This window comes from Balaenoptera ricei, chromosome 1 (assembly GCF_028023285.1).
Source record: "Balaenoptera ricei isolate mBalRic1 chromosome 1, mBalRic1.hap2, whole genome shotgun sequence".
Classification (NCBI taxonomy): Eukaryota; Metazoa; Chordata; class Mammalia; order Artiodactyla; family Balaenopteridae; genus Balaenoptera; species Balaenoptera ricei.
Window position 1 is genome coordinate 158,395,793 of NC_082639.1, and position 15,117 is coordinate 158,410,909.

Sequence of the window (15,117 nt, forward strand, 5' to 3'; positions counted from 1 at the left end):
CATTAATTGAAGGCCACAGTGTAGGCTGTCTGCTGACATTCTGTCACGGAATGCAGACACTGGCCCCTGTGCAGGGGCTAGATCTCTCTTTCACAAGGGAATAATCTGAATGCTATACAAGGTCAAATGGCAATTAAGTAGCAGAATCAGGATTTGAACTCGAGTCTGGCACAAATGCCCATGATCTTTCCACCAGGGTACTTCTTGGGAAAAGGCAGTAGGAGGAGGCTTAGTGGGAGTCGAGGAAGAGAGCCTGCTATAGTGGAAAGAATGCTGAACCTCAAAGACCAAGGTCAAATACCTGGATCTGACGTGCAAGAGATGTCTTATGACCTTGGACAAATAATTTCCATCTCCTAGTCTCAGTTTCCCGTCTTATAAAGTGAGAGCTTGGGCTAGGTGCTCTCTAAAGCCTTTACTGTCTCTAAGCACATAATGTTTAGTTGTGAACCTGCTTCCATTTACTGCAGTAGCCTTCTTTTTCCTACTTCTGGTATTATGTTCTATTCCGGGCATGTGAACTAGGGGTGGGTACCCCTTCCTGCAGCCCATTCAAGATTGAGGGCAGAGACTAGAAATTATGATGACACTTTCTAACGTGGTGTGATCAATTAATTAACGAAATAAATAAACAAATATGTATTAAACCTACCATGTGCTTGACATGGTGCTTAGTTGGTGATACAAAGGAGAATGAGACTTGACCTCCAGGTCCAAGGAGCTTACGGGTTAATGGGAAACCCACATCCACAAAGGATATTTGCCAAGTGTGATCAGAAATCGCTAACGCTTTATGGAAAAGCTTGGTAAGCCATGCCCATTTCAGCCCAGGCTCCTCCACTCAGAGATGCATGTGAGCCAAGGTCAAGGGTGTTTGGGACCACACCTTCTCTATTTTGTCAGCTGTACCTTTGGCCTCTTGGATGCTGGCCACCTCTGACATTGGCACCCACGTTGTTGAAATCATAGTCAATTGTCTCTGACTGTGGTTGGCAGTCTCTGGGGGAACCTGGGACAACTTGTTCATGACCAGTGGATGGTGATAAGTGTGGGCATGGGGCAAGCATGGAGCGGTGTGGCCACACTTAGGAGGGCTTGAGACAGGCTGGGACCCAGGACCCTTTGCTGCAGTGCTTGTACCTGAACACACGTCTCCTCGAGCAACAAAACACAAAGAAACTATAAGGGACTAAAAATAAATGTGTGCATGCACAACTGGGCAAATTCTGGACAACGAGATATAAAGAGACCAAAAAGCCCAACTGCCACTTCCAAAGAGCCGGGAGCAAAATCAGGGGGTTGGGAGAAAAAGCAGGGTATTGCACGTGACCCCTGCACACAACACCACCTAAGGGGAGGGCAAACCACTTAAGCCACCCCTCAGGTCTGACCCCTGGACACACCCCTACCCTCACTGCATATTAGAAACAGCTTGCCCCGCCCCCACCCCAGTGAGCGAGTCAGCGAGCAATCAGGGGAACCTGTTGTTTGTTCTCGTTACCCCTGCTGCAGGAGGGGCCCCAGTAAAGCCTTGCCTGAATTTCTTGTCTGGCCTCTGATCAATTTCTATTGATTAAGGAGGCCAAGAACCCTGGTCGGCAAAGGCTGAACAACCTGACTGTGGAAGGGAAGACCTTGGGAGGACGAGACCACTGATGCAGAGGTAGAGGTGGAGGGTTTTCCTGCCAGAGGGGATGAGAATGTTTACAGGCCTGGAGGAGAGAAAGCAAGAGTCTCATTCCAAGGATTGCAAGTAAATACTTGCATTGGCTGGAGGGTAGAGATAGTACTGAAGCGGAAGGCAAAGCCAGCTGCAAAGGGGCTCAGAAGTGATGCTGGGGGTCTGCACTTTATCCTGAGAGTAACAGGGGAGCTGTCCCTCCTGCTCTTGTCCAGAACAGCCCTTCTGTGGCCATTTCCCTTTCCTGCCTTCCTTTACAAGGCTCCCAGGTGCCTAGGATAAACTCCCTTTAAGCTTGGCCTGGTTAAATCTTGCCCATCCTCCAAGGCCCTGTTCAGATCCCCTTTCCTCCAGGAAGCCTTCTTGGACTACCTCATTTCATTTATTCATTCATTCAACAAATGTGCATTAAGGTCCCCCAGTGGGCCAGGCACTGTGCTAGACACTGGCCATGAACAAGCAGATATGGTTCCCATCCTTGTGTAGTCTGTGGAGCACAATGTTTTGGAAACCTCGGTGATATCTCCTCTTTTGATCTCCTCTAGGTGCCCTGCCAATGAGGCTGTCCAGGACCCTTCCATGAGAAGTCCCCTTCCTCCTAGACAGACAGCAACTCGGGGCAGAGACCAGGCCTCCTCATCTCTGTATTCTGGAGGTGGTTGGCACAGTTCTAGGCACTTGAGATGCTCAGCCCGCATTTTAGAGATATCTGGCTTTCCAACAGCTTTAAGCAAAGTGGAAAGTTCCCCTGGCTGACACCCACCCTTCCCCTATCCTCCCCAATTCCAGCACAGCTCCTCTGCAGAGAAAAGAGATGGAAGCTCCAGCTGAACCTTTAGCCCCAGGATGCAGAAAGAGAACAGAGAAAGGAGGAAACGCCTGGGCTGGATGCCAGCCCAGATGCCTTGGGCCAAGCTGGGGGTTCTTGGTCCTCTGCGCTCTGGAATGTGGCAAGGGCTTGCAGCTCCTCCCCAAGCCACTGGCTCCTCACCCTGCACAGAGCCACGCTGGCAGCTCCTCCCGGACCCTCCTCACGGTGCACTGGTGCCCCATGCTGGACAGAACAGGCCCCGATCTCACTCCCTCCTGAGGGTTTGTGTATCACTGATGCAGAGGCCTCAGAAGACCTTGCATGGGGGTGAGCCTTGGGCATGGCCCCTGAGCTTTCTCCACTCTGACCTCTGACCACTCACCTGGACTCTCTGGGGTTTTTCCTGACAGTGTGGCAAACTCATTGTCAGGATAGGCTGACCCCACTCCAGTATTGTCTTCCTTCGAATCAGGCACAGACCCACCACCCGCTGGTGGGCCTATCCCAATGCAATCTTAAATTAAAAACAAGTTCCTTAGAGGTCAGTCCAAATGCCCACAGCAGGGCTGGGGCACCCTGTGTAAGCCTCCCACCTTCAGGGGTGGGGAAGATGAGAGTGATCATGCTGACAAGAAACCAAGGCCAGCCTGCAGCTTGCCACCTCCATCTGGGCAGAGGATGGAGGGCAGAGTCAGAGGGGATGGAGACTGAGGTGAAGCGGAAGGCTGGAGGAGGATGGGCTTCTCCTGGGGCTGAGACAGAGCCCTCGAATGCTGTGGAATGTAGGAGCATCCGGTTTTTAATTTTAATTTCATTTTCCCCCTAATAACAGGCTGTGTGCAGCTGCTGGAAAGAGAAGGGCATTAACCCTCCAGAGCCATGGAGTGGACAGTCCTATCTCTATGACTCTGTGCTGGCCCCTCACCTCCCAGGGCATGAGCCTCCTGGAGGGACACCGCCACAGTCCTACCAAAGAGACCAAGCAGGGCTAGCGAGAGAAATGCTGCAGGGAAACAGGGTCAGGGAGCAGTGACCAAGACTGGAAGACGTCAGGAGGAAGCAAGGTCAGAGACAAGGAAGAACGTGCAAGAGGGCAGCTTGAAGAGATAAAGTACAAGGAACGGTCAGATCAGTCAGTGAACAGGACTGAGTTTATCCACCAGAGAAAGGAAAAGCTGAGTGTCCTGAGACCCATGTACTAGGGGTTGTGTCAGGGCCTTGTAGACACATATCATTTAACCCTCATTTCAGCCAGGTCCTGACCTCTTTTACAACAGACTGAAACTTTTGTAAGGAACTTCAGTAACTTGCTTGTGGCTCCATGGCTGAAGTGGTGGAGCGGGGATTGAATGCAGATCTATCAGACTGCAGGTGGCTTCCCCGTCACTCTGTCTTCGCTGTGAGAGGAGGTGTGGCTGGACCAGAGCAGACGAAAGGAAATCCGGAACTCTGGAAAATTAGGACTGACATCGGCGTCTTCTACAACAACTCTGCCTCCAGGAGAAATTAGATTTCAGTGAGAACAATGTCATGTCTTAATTAGGTAGCCAATTAATTTTGAAGGGAGGTCACAGAATCAACCAACCTTCCTTCCTTCCCTTCCTCCCTCTAACGTTATTTATGGAGCAGTTACAACCTGTCGGGCATGGTGTTAAGTCTGAGGAACAAACACGACTAAGAACCAACCCTTCCCCTTGGGGAACTCACAATCCTTTGAGAAATTCCAGGAAATTGAGGCAGCTCTTTACACACACACCCTTATTCTCAGGACAATTTTTCCCTATCTTTACTTCTGAGTTCCTAACTGGGGGGCCAGCAAAGCTCCTGCTTCTCCCCCAAGCCCAGCTCCCTCTGTTTTGAGAGATAGACAGTCAAGCTCTGGCCAAGCCCCTCCTTCCCCCTCTTCTCCCAGAGTTGCTCCAGGGGCTACAGCCAGAGTAGTGAGTGACACCACAAACAGACAGGTCTCTAAAAGCCCCGAGAGTCTTTGAGCTCCTTTCACATATCTGGACGTGGTTGGGCCTGGGGCAGCCTAAATTCTCCAGGCCATAAGTCACACAGATTTCTAAGCCTGGAACAGATGAACATTTCTTTGGCTTCGAGCCTCTTCCCCTCACAGTCACTGACCCAACCGTCTCCTACACATAGAAACACTCACCACACCCCATTCCTGCTCTGCTGTGAAATCACAGCGCAGCCCCCAGAGAGCTGTCACCCACGTGGTCCATGCTCAAAGCGGTTGCCATCAATAAACTCTGTCTGGCAACCAAAAAATTTTTCAAAATAACTCAAGTTATTTGTAGTATTCTCAAAACAATACTTCTCAAAATCCTGTTTCCCCTCTCCCATTTATTTCTCTATATACCAAATCTGATCCTGTAGCTCTCCTTTCCAAAATTCCTACCTCCAGACTCCTTTTCCAGCTCTTCGTCTTATCTCCACTTTCCTCCTGATTCTGTAACATAAAAGCCCCAAACACACAGACCACCCCTGGAGAGAGGGGAGGGGAAGAAGATGACTGGGTAAAGCCCTCTCTCCTGGGCAGGGGAAAGGGTGAAGGCTGGAAATATTCATGCAGTCATCACTTTTTCCCCATCACAGTAGCTGTCACTACAGATAGCCCTTACAGATCACACCAAGCCCCAACTGGGCAGGACAATTGCTGGACAAAGGGACCATACCAACCTGACTATTCTGGTCAGCCCTGATCTAAATATTCTGTTCCAATTCTAAGCTACAATGGGTTACCATTAGTCAATTGTCCCAGTTCTGAGTTGGAAAAATATGGTCACCATATCTCTGACCCACATTTTCTCTTGGCAACCCTAATATATCCTGACTGTATTAAATACTTTGTATATTGCTATAGACTGAAAGTTTGTGCACCCCGCCCCAAGTCATATGTTGAAATCCTAATTGCCAATGTGATGGTATTTAGAGGCGGGGCATTTGGGAGGTGATTAAGTCACAAGGGTAGAGCCTTCATGAATAGATTAGTGTCTCTATAAAAGAGACCCCAGAGGGCTCCCTTGCCCCTTCTGCCATGTGAGGACACAGTGAGAAGACAGCTGTGTGTGAGTCAGGAAGTGAGCTTTTATCAGATACCAGATCTGCTGGTAACTTGATGTTGGACTTCCCAGTCTCCACAAAGATGAGAAATAAATTCTTGTTTATGAGCCACCCAGTCTATAGTGCTCTGTTATAGCAGTCCAAATGGACTAAGACATTATATATACAACAATATACATTGTTGATTCCATTAGTGTCTGCTTGGTCACCTGGAGACTGTAGGTTCCTTAAGGTCTCAGACCATATTTATTCTCATTCTGTCCTAAGCCTCATGAACAGGTCTGTAGTGGTTAGCTAATGCTGCATAACAAATCATCTCAAATATTAGTGACTTAAAACAATAACAATCATTTATTACTTTTCATTGTTTCTACGGATCAGGAATCTGAGAGTGGCTTGGCTGGGTAGTTCTGACTCAGCTCTCATGAGGTTGTGGTCAAAATGTCAGCCAAGGCTGCAGTTCCTAAAGGTGTGACTGGGTCTGGAGGATCCACTTCCAAGGTTGCCTATTCACATGGCTGGCCAGTTGGTGCTGGCTGTTGGGGGAAGGCCTTGGTTCCTCTTCAAGGGGACCTCTTCATGTGGCCTGGGCTTCCTTACAACATGGCTACTACCCATGGCTATGGGTTCCAAAGGCAAACATCTTGAGACAGAGTGAACCAGGCAGAAGCTGAAGCTTTTTGTGACCTAATCTTTAGAAGTCACGCGGCATCACTTCTGCTGTGCTCTGTTGTTCAGGGCAATCTCAAGACCCTGCTGATTCAAGGGGGGAGGGAACATAAAACCTGCCTCTCACTGGGTTCCAGTCACCTGGTAAGGAGAGCTCGTGGGATGGGATAAATATACAGATGTAGCCGCATTGGGAGAATAGAGTGCGACCACGTCTCTGGCCCTTGTGAGCCCAACACAAGTGTTCATGGGTGGACTTTGTATTCACTGGCACTTGGAACTGAAACAACCATGTCACGGGGGAGGGAAATTAATTCAGAGTCCAAATTCTTCACTGCTCTCTGTATCCACATCCTTTGCCGTGAAATCTTTGGTGCCCTCCCTACCTTGACCCTGGCCCCAACCATATGGCTGGCCTTGACCAACAGGTTGTCAGCAGACGTGAGTCCAGCAGAAGCTTTATAAGGCACTTGCATGTTTCTCCTGGTGCTCTTGCACTTCTGCCCTTGCCGTGAAAATAAGTCTGAGCTAGCCCACAGAGGATACGAGACATGCAGAAAGGAACCGATTTGTCTCAGCTGTCGCAGCCGAGGAGGGCTGACCTACAAATATGTGAGCAGGACCAGGGAAGATGAGAACCACTCAGCACCCCTCAGGCTTGTGAGCTAAATGAACACTTCTAGTTTGAAGGCCTCAGTTTGGGGGTTGGTCAGTTATGCTGCATTTTTGAGGCAATAAGTAACTGACATAGCCCTCTCCTACTATCACAGGAAGCACCTCATGAGCTGGGAGCCTGTGTTCTAGGTCAGGCTCAGTATCTGTTGTAGACAGAATAATGGCCCCCCAATGTCCACATCCTAATTCTCAGAGCCTGTGAATATGTTACCTTACATGGAAAACGGGACCTTGCAGATGGGATTAAGTTAATGATCTTGAGATGGAGAGATCATCTTTCATTATCTGGGTGGGCCCAATTTAATCACAAAGGTGCTTATGAGAGGGAGGCAAGATGGTCAAAGTCAGGGAGAAGGTGTGATGACAACAGAGGTTGAGTGTGTGTTCCCGCTGTGGAGGATGGGGCCACAGCCAAGGAATGCAGGCAGCCTCTAGAAGCTGCAAAAGGCAAGGAAAAAATTCTCTCCTGGAGCCCCCAGAAGAAACACCATTCTGTTGAAACCTTGATTTTCACCTATAAGACACATTTCAGCCTTCTGGCCTCCAGAAATATAAGGGAATAAATTGGTTGTTTTAAGCCACTATGCTTATGGTAATTTGTTACAGCAGCACTGGGAAACTAATACAGTGTCTAACAAGTATATGCCCTAGAAGCAGTCAGGTGCCACACTGTGAGCCTCACTCTTCTGGCAAATGAGAATGCATGGTAGATTAAAGAAGGCCACAAACCTTGACTACTCCTCCTTTTGACACCTGGGTTGGCCTTAGTGGCTTGCTTGACCAATAGAATGTGGCAGAAGTGATGTTCTGGAACTTTCAAGGCTTGTAACAAGAAAACTTGCCTCCTCTCAGGTCTCTCAAAACACGCTTTAGGAGCCTAGCGGCCAGCCCCTGTTTTAAGGCAGGCCTATCTCCTAGGCAGCTGGTTACCTGGCTCAATTTTTAACAAAATGTCTATGGACACCCTCTCCCCCAGTCCCTTCAGACTCTGCAGGGGGGGTCCCAGAATCAAATCTTTGGACAAGTGCCCACTGATTAACTGGACAGAGAGTTCAGCTTTCCACCCGAGTAACAGCTTGCCTCTCCTACTCTGTATATCACTCTTTCCATTGGCTTCTGGAGACAGGGCAGCACTGACTGCTTCCCTTGGAGCTGTCATCCCAGGCTCTGCCCCAGCCTGCCATTTCCCTGGAAGCCAGTGGGTTAGGCCTAGAGTTTGCTGGGGTTGGACAGGGTGGGGAGTATTGTTCAACAGAAGGTCTGGGAGTTAGAGAGCCTAGAATTGGAGCTGGACTGGGACAAGGGAGAAGGGAACAAGCTCCTGCCTTTACATAGAGGAAGTGTTGGTGCATTCCAAACCTTCCAACTCATTTCCTCCAACTTCCCTTTTCTACAAGCTCTTTACAGCCAGGACCTCCATGTCTATATTTGCCAAATGTAGGAACAGCATCAACATTTTCAACAATGAAATTTTCAACCTTTCCCAAAAGATGCTATCTATAATTTTAAAATAGGTTTTCCACCTCCCCTCTTTTAATGCACTAGTCTAGCTATTTCCCAGCTATTTCCCATATATATATGTTATGCATCACTCTGCATTCTCTCTAGGAAACAGCAGAGTCTAGGAGTTAAGGCTGTGGGCTCTGGAGTCAGATAGACCTGGGTTTAAATCCCAGCTTGCCTCTTAACAGCTATGCAGGTGAGTTACTTAACCTCTGTAAGCCCTGGCTTTCTTTTCTGAAGAATGGAGTGAATTATTGCCCTTACCTCATAGGGCTATTTGAGGAATTAAATAAGACAGACCACATCAAGGGCATATAATAAGTGCTGTAGCAATTGTTATTTAGACACTCATTGCATGGTTAGCTCTGAATAAGTCATTACACAACTGACTTCTTCCCTGGTTCTTTATCTAGAAGACAAGAATCTGGGGAGATGGGGAGATAGGCACGAAGGACCTCGACCCAAGGCATTTCTGTTCTCCATTTCCACTGTGGGTAAGGTCAGAGGGGTGGGCTAATGAGTTCAGAAATATACCTGAATTTGATGAGAGACCCTGGGGCTTGGGGTAGGCTGTCATCCTCTCTGTTCTGTTCATTTCTCTGCTCTAGTGACAAGCCTTCCAACCTCAGTCTCATACTCCACAGGGTAGGAGAAAATTCCTCAAGGGAAGGCTTAGAGAGAGCTGGCTTTGGAGGACTGAGCTCCATTTAGAGAACTGGGAGAATAAAAATATATGCCCATGTCCATATCTGTGGGTGTATTTGAAAGTGGAAGACACTTGAAAAAATGCAGAACTGAATGATGGCATTAACTGAGTCACCCCCTGCTTGCAGGCACTCTGATCTGACTCCCGATAAATAGGTAAATCCCCAGTTTCCCTTGGGACATGAGCGAGTATTTTTTGGTCCAGATGATGTGGAAATGCTCCCCGATGTTTAATGTAAATCCCTCCTCCTGCAGCCAGCCTAAGCCCTGTTCTTCCTTCCGAGAGGTCAAGACAGTGAGCAGGCAGTCAGAGGGCCCCCTGTTCCTTAGCAAGAACATTTTCCAAGTCCATGGTGGCAGCTCATCCCAGTGGGAAGCCACTGAAGGCAGGAGGTCCCATGGCTCCACCTCACAAAGTGCTGGGGGAGCGGTGGGTACGGGACTCGCTGGGCCGCCCTTCAGAGGAGCGGGTGAGGCAGCTGTTCCAGACGTCAAGGCTGCTAGGGCGTTAAACACATCAAGGTCAACGGAGCCTGTGTCTGGAGCCTCCTCTGGGCTCCCCTGAGCAGCAGCCACCAAGGCACACTGTGTTCATGACCCATTACACCACCCAAGGTGGCGACAGCTATGAAATTGCAAAATATTTTCCATCCTCAGCCCTGTTCTGGTAACTTCACTCTTCGTGGCTAATACTTCTAGTTCTTCCATATTTGCCTGAGATGAATGAATGACTAGATTCAGGAGTTTTGTTTGGTTTTTTTTGTTTGTTTTTTTGGTGAAATGTTTGGAAAATTACTGCTAACATTACAGTGATCCTCTTTCTCCCTTTTTTTTTTTTTTAAGGGAGTGGGGTTGGAATAATTTTTTCTTCTTCTTCTAAAAGGTACTAGAGATTTAGATTTGTAGTACAGTGACCACCTGTCTTATATTTTCTCAGAAAGCCCCAGTTTTTTAAATGTAATTTGTGTAATCTTCACATAAATATGATTTAAATTTTATGAATCATTATTCACAAACTCATGTGTACTAGAAGTGTGACTCATTTTCTTTCATTTCTGTTTTGACTTTTTATTCAGTTGGGTTGGCAGAATCTTCAAGAACCACACCCCTTCCCCAGGGTGGTGTCTAATGTGCCTGGTCTGATTCTCAACATGGCCTGTTTGCAGAAGAAACCTCCTCTGGGACCTCAGCTACCCTACCTGGTCTTGGTGGATGGGACCCTCAGATAGTGAGTAGATGTCCTTTGTTCTGCCCCATGGTCCCTTCAGGCTGATGGCTCTCTCCGTTATTCTCTGCTACTCTCCAATGATTCTGGAGCTCCAACCATGTGCTGGAACAAACAGGAGCTTCTATAAGGCCTTTACCTGCCTAGGCGGTTTACCTGCCTAGGTGTAGCATTTCTCTACACACTTGTTGCTTCCTGGAGCTGTCCCAGTCGATGAGGCCCACACCCCCTGTTCTTTTTTTAAAGAATCTTTTCCCAAACCTCGTATCCACCACTCCTTTTCTTTTTTTTTTAATTAATTAATTATTTATTTATTTATTTATTTATTTATTTATTTATATTTTTGGCTGTGTTGGGTCTTCGTTTCTGTGCGAGGGCTTTCTCTAGTTGCGGCAAGTGGGGGCCACTCTTCATCGCGGTGCGCGGGCCTTTCACTGTCGCAGCCTCTCTTGTTGCGGAGCACAGGCTCCAGACGCGCAGGCTCAGCAGTTGTGGCTCACGGGCCTAGTTGCCCCGCGGCATGTGGGATCTTCCCAGACCAGGGCTCGAACCCGTGTCCCCTGAATTAGCAGGCAGATTCTCAACCACTGCGCCACCAGGGAAGCCCCATACTCCCCTGTTCTTGGATCCCTCTTATCTCCCTGGTATTTTCCCCTCTCTGGGGTCATTGAGTGAAGAAATGTGTGCAGGGTCAGCTTTTCCAAAACTCATCAATGCCTGTGCTCTCTTGTCCCCCTCCCCCAACCCTGTACATCTGAATTTTAGGAGCTGTCCCTCTGAGCAGGGTGAAGAGAGTCTTATATTTCTTACATAAAAATATATAATATTATTAATATATTTCTTATATTTCTCTCCCAAGTCTTGTATCTAATCTATATTCTAGTCAAGGGGACAAAACTGTGCAGAGGGTGATTTTTGCTCTGCTGATACAACACTGCCCGAGGTAATGAACTGAGAAAGCCTTAGCTTTGGAGAGGAAGGGCAAAGAGGAGATGGAAACAAGGGGTGGGGGCAGGGGGAAGCATGTTAATAGTTCTGAAAGTTTTCCTGCTCAGCATAAAGACTCACAGCACTTTAATATGTTGACCATATGTCCAGTATTTCCTATGACGGTCCCCAGTTTGAGTAATTTTATTCTTTAAAAGGAGACTCAGTGTTAAATCTGTAGCTAAGTTTGTTTTAAATTGCATCCTTTGGGAGGGCTTTCCATATAGATACATTAAAGATGGGAGAGGGTGGGAGGACCCTGAGGTCGGCCTCGCTTTCTTGTGCAGGTGGAATGCATCATGGCCAAGTGGAGGTGTCCAGAGTCCCCTTGTGCCACCTGGATTGGAAGAAGACATTGCTCAGAAACCCTTCGAAAGAACTGGGGAGTGTCCCTGAGCACCTCCCACTCCCAAAGGACAGTGCATGTGCTCCCTGGTTCCCCAAGCCTAGCAGAGCAGCTCGCCCCTCATCCAGAGAATTGTGGAATCCTATCTGCTTCAAGGACTGTTTCCAAAATGATCTCCCAAGCAGCTCATGCCTGAACTTGGAGTAGTGACAACTACATATCTCACACCCCACTCATTTTGTTCTCTTCTTGTGCCTTCTCCCCAAGTATAGCATCCTGTACTAGCATTTCCTAGTATGTAAATAGCTTATAATCGGGGCTTGGTTTACCTAGTATGTTCTTAGAGAAATAAAGGTAAGTGTCATGTGTATAAGAGTCACACCCAAGCCCCCCTGCTTTTCTCTCCCCCCACACTGCCCCAGGGTCATCCCAGCCACTCCCATGACTTCAGCTACCACCTATCTGCAGATGACCCAGTCTCTGTGTCCAGCCTACACGTCTCACTAAACCCCACACCTAACCACCCATCTGCCTAAGCACCCACCTTCCACTTGGAAGTCAAATTTGAAACAACTCAAATTCAAGTTCTCCAAAAGTGGACTCCTTAATTTCTTCCATAAACCTGAGGCTCCTTTGTGTTCCATATTCTGAGGTGTCACATTTGACAGTGGTTTTCGGTCCATGTATGTCAGTGGATGGATGGGGGGGGGGGGGGGGGAAAGGGCGTGTATATGAACCTCTTGAAATTTTATGCAAGATTTTGTGTGTACATGTGTTTTCTTCCTGCAGAAAGAGATGGCAGGTTTTTCAGAACCTGACTGTGACCCCTGAACTAGAGAGTCAAGCCCCCGTCTGTTTCTCTGACTTCATCTCTTTGCAGTCCCGCTTTGACCCCCAAGCCCCACATCTCCTGAACCTATGCTCACGGGCAGTGACTGACTCTTGGAGTTCCTGGAAAATGCCATCAGTTTAATGTATGCTGGTTCTTCTACTGAACGGTGTTCCCACCCTCTTTTTCTGCAACTTTCAGGCAGTACCTCCTCTGGGAAGCCTCCCTTGCCTGACCCAGGCAGAGCTGACCAGCCCTTCCCTAGTGCCCCACCTCCATATGGCATCCATCATACTGTAGGACAGCCTCTTGCACCCTGCGTGTGCCTCAGAATCCCCTGCTCATCTTTTAATAAAATGCAGATGCTCCAGCCTTGCTTCCTCCCCAGTGAATCAAAACTGTGAAGGAGAGAGGCCCCCAGGGGCCTCTGAGGCACACGCTGCATGCTAAACCACAGTTGTAAGGCCTTTTTTGGGTCCATATTACTTGGATGCACCAGACTATGAACTCCTTGAGAGCAGGGATCTTGTCTCAGTCACTTCCCCAATCCCCGTGGCACTTAGAACAGTGACAGTGCACAGTAGAATGAGCCAATCTCAACACTGGCCTACTGGTTGCCAGGTACCATTCTAGGGATTTCCACATACTGCCATTCAGCACCTACAATTTTCTCATGAGTTACATCATTGATCCCCTTTAGAGATGAAGAAATATTTGTGAATGAGTGAACAAGTGAATCATACTTTCTAGAAAGCTGATTGGTTTAGATAAATCTGAGTATGATTTAGTTCATAAACATGACTTTTTACAGGGGCAAGAAATGTCTCACTCTGCTCTGATCATGTCCAGGGAGGGGAGAAAGAGAGAATCCGGGAAGAGATGTGATGATTTTCTGGAAAAGAGAACTACTCAGGTGGTGGCAGAACCAGACCAGGGCTGCCAGAAACTCACCCAAGAAGCCCCAACACAGCCCAGGCTGAGCCTGCCTCTTCCCAAACATGAGGGGCTTGGCACAGGGCAGACTAAGAGGGCCACCAGGGGAGGGAGGGCAGCATTCCTGTCTCCTGCCTCTTCCTTCTCATGGCCGTTAGCCCCAAGGCCCAGTCTCTAGCTGCCATTTGCTCTCTTGGGAGCAAAGTGATCAGGAGTATAGTTTAAATCATGAAATTATTATAAAGCCCTTGCCTACATAGGAAGCAGGCCTCTGTGTCCATTCACAGCCACCTGCAAGCTGAATAAGGCCTCTGAGATCACAGAATCCTGCTCCTTACCACGGAAGTAATGGGAGGACCACTCCAGCCAGAAAGCGCAAGTAGGATTCAGAAAACAATGTGGAAAGGTGGCGGGCAGGCCCTCAGTCACACCACAACCATGGCACCGGGGTGACCCAACCCTGTTCTCTTCCCGTTTTTCAAGGTCCTGCTCTTCAGGGACCATCTTAACCCTAACCCTCCAGAAGCCTTCCCAGAAATTGCACACTGTGTCCTCTCTCAGGCATCCACACCCAACTCAACCCCAGGGCTTTCCCTCATAACACTTCTCTCTTCCCAGGCTGCTAGTCCCAGCTTCCCCAGGGAGCCATGAGCCCCTCAGACATCACAGACCTCCCATAGGAGCTAGCACCCCACTGGGAGCTCAAGAGTAAACAGCCTGACTATTCCGCTTACCAACAAGTCTGAAAAAATTAAAACCCTCCCAGTAAAATAACATCCAGTTATTTGAGTGAACAATTTGCCCTTACATTTTAACGTAGATTTTAGAGTTGTCCCAGCACAGTTTTTTAGAGATGTAACACAACAAGAGTTTAAAATGGTCCTGAATTCTAGACTTAGACCCCTTGGGTTCAAATTCCAGCTCTGCACGTTATTAGCTGTAAATTCACAGGCAAGTTCCTTAACCTTGCTGTTCCTCAGTTTCCTCATCCCTAAAATGGGTATAAAAATAGCACCTAGTCATAGGGCTGGTGTGAGGAGTGGATGAGTTAGTGTAAAGTACTTAGGACAGTGTCTGCCACACAAGCAGGAGCTCATAACGGGATCCTCTCATTAATTAAATTGATGTGATTCTCACATGACCTCTTGTGATTCTCACAACACTAGAAAGTAGGTAAAGATCTCTCCTCTTCACAGAAGAGGAGACCAGTCTCAGAGAAGTTATGTGACTTGCCTCCGACAACACAGCTAATACATGAGCACATGGTTTCTCAAAGCCAGGATTCTAAGCTCCACAGACATGGCATAAAAAAGCCCTGGACTCTGGCATCCCTACTGTCCCTCCAACTTCCCCTCCCCTGGCATTCCTGTGGCCTTCCCACACATTCTTGAAGCTTCGCAATAACAGTTGGCTTTCTTACCCCAAACCCACTGTGGGCTGGGGGAATGGTGTCCCCCTCGCCCGCCACACTCCTACTTTTCTGATCTTGGGCAGAGAGACATTCACGAACCACTCTGGGCTCAGTTGACAGTGCTGGTGGGTGCTGAGAGCAGGCAGGAGCCACGGCCCTCATTTGGCTCTCCCAGGACCCAACCTACACAGGATCCTATAGATTATCTCGTGGTGTCGTCCTGCCAGGCTTTGCTGACACAGCTGCCCAGGGCCCAGTGCAGTGGAGCCTGTC

The 15,117-nt window shown here is 48.3% G+C and overlaps 1 long non-coding RNA gene across 1 annotated transcript in view; it reads left to right on the top strand.

The window, feature by feature from the left end:
* The window catches only part of LOC132374953 (uncharacterized), a 93,087-nt gene extending 81,091 nt beyond the window's left edge, over window positions 1–11,996 (top strand). The window contains exons 6-7 of the long non-coding RNA XR_009505848.1: window positions 10,190–10,341; window positions 11,613–11,996. This is a non-coding gene — a long non-coding RNA (uncharacterized LOC132374953). The remainder of the gene's footprint in view (window positions 1–10,189; window positions 10,342–11,612) is intronic.
* The last annotated feature ends 3,121 nt before the right edge of the window (window positions 11,997–15,117 follow it).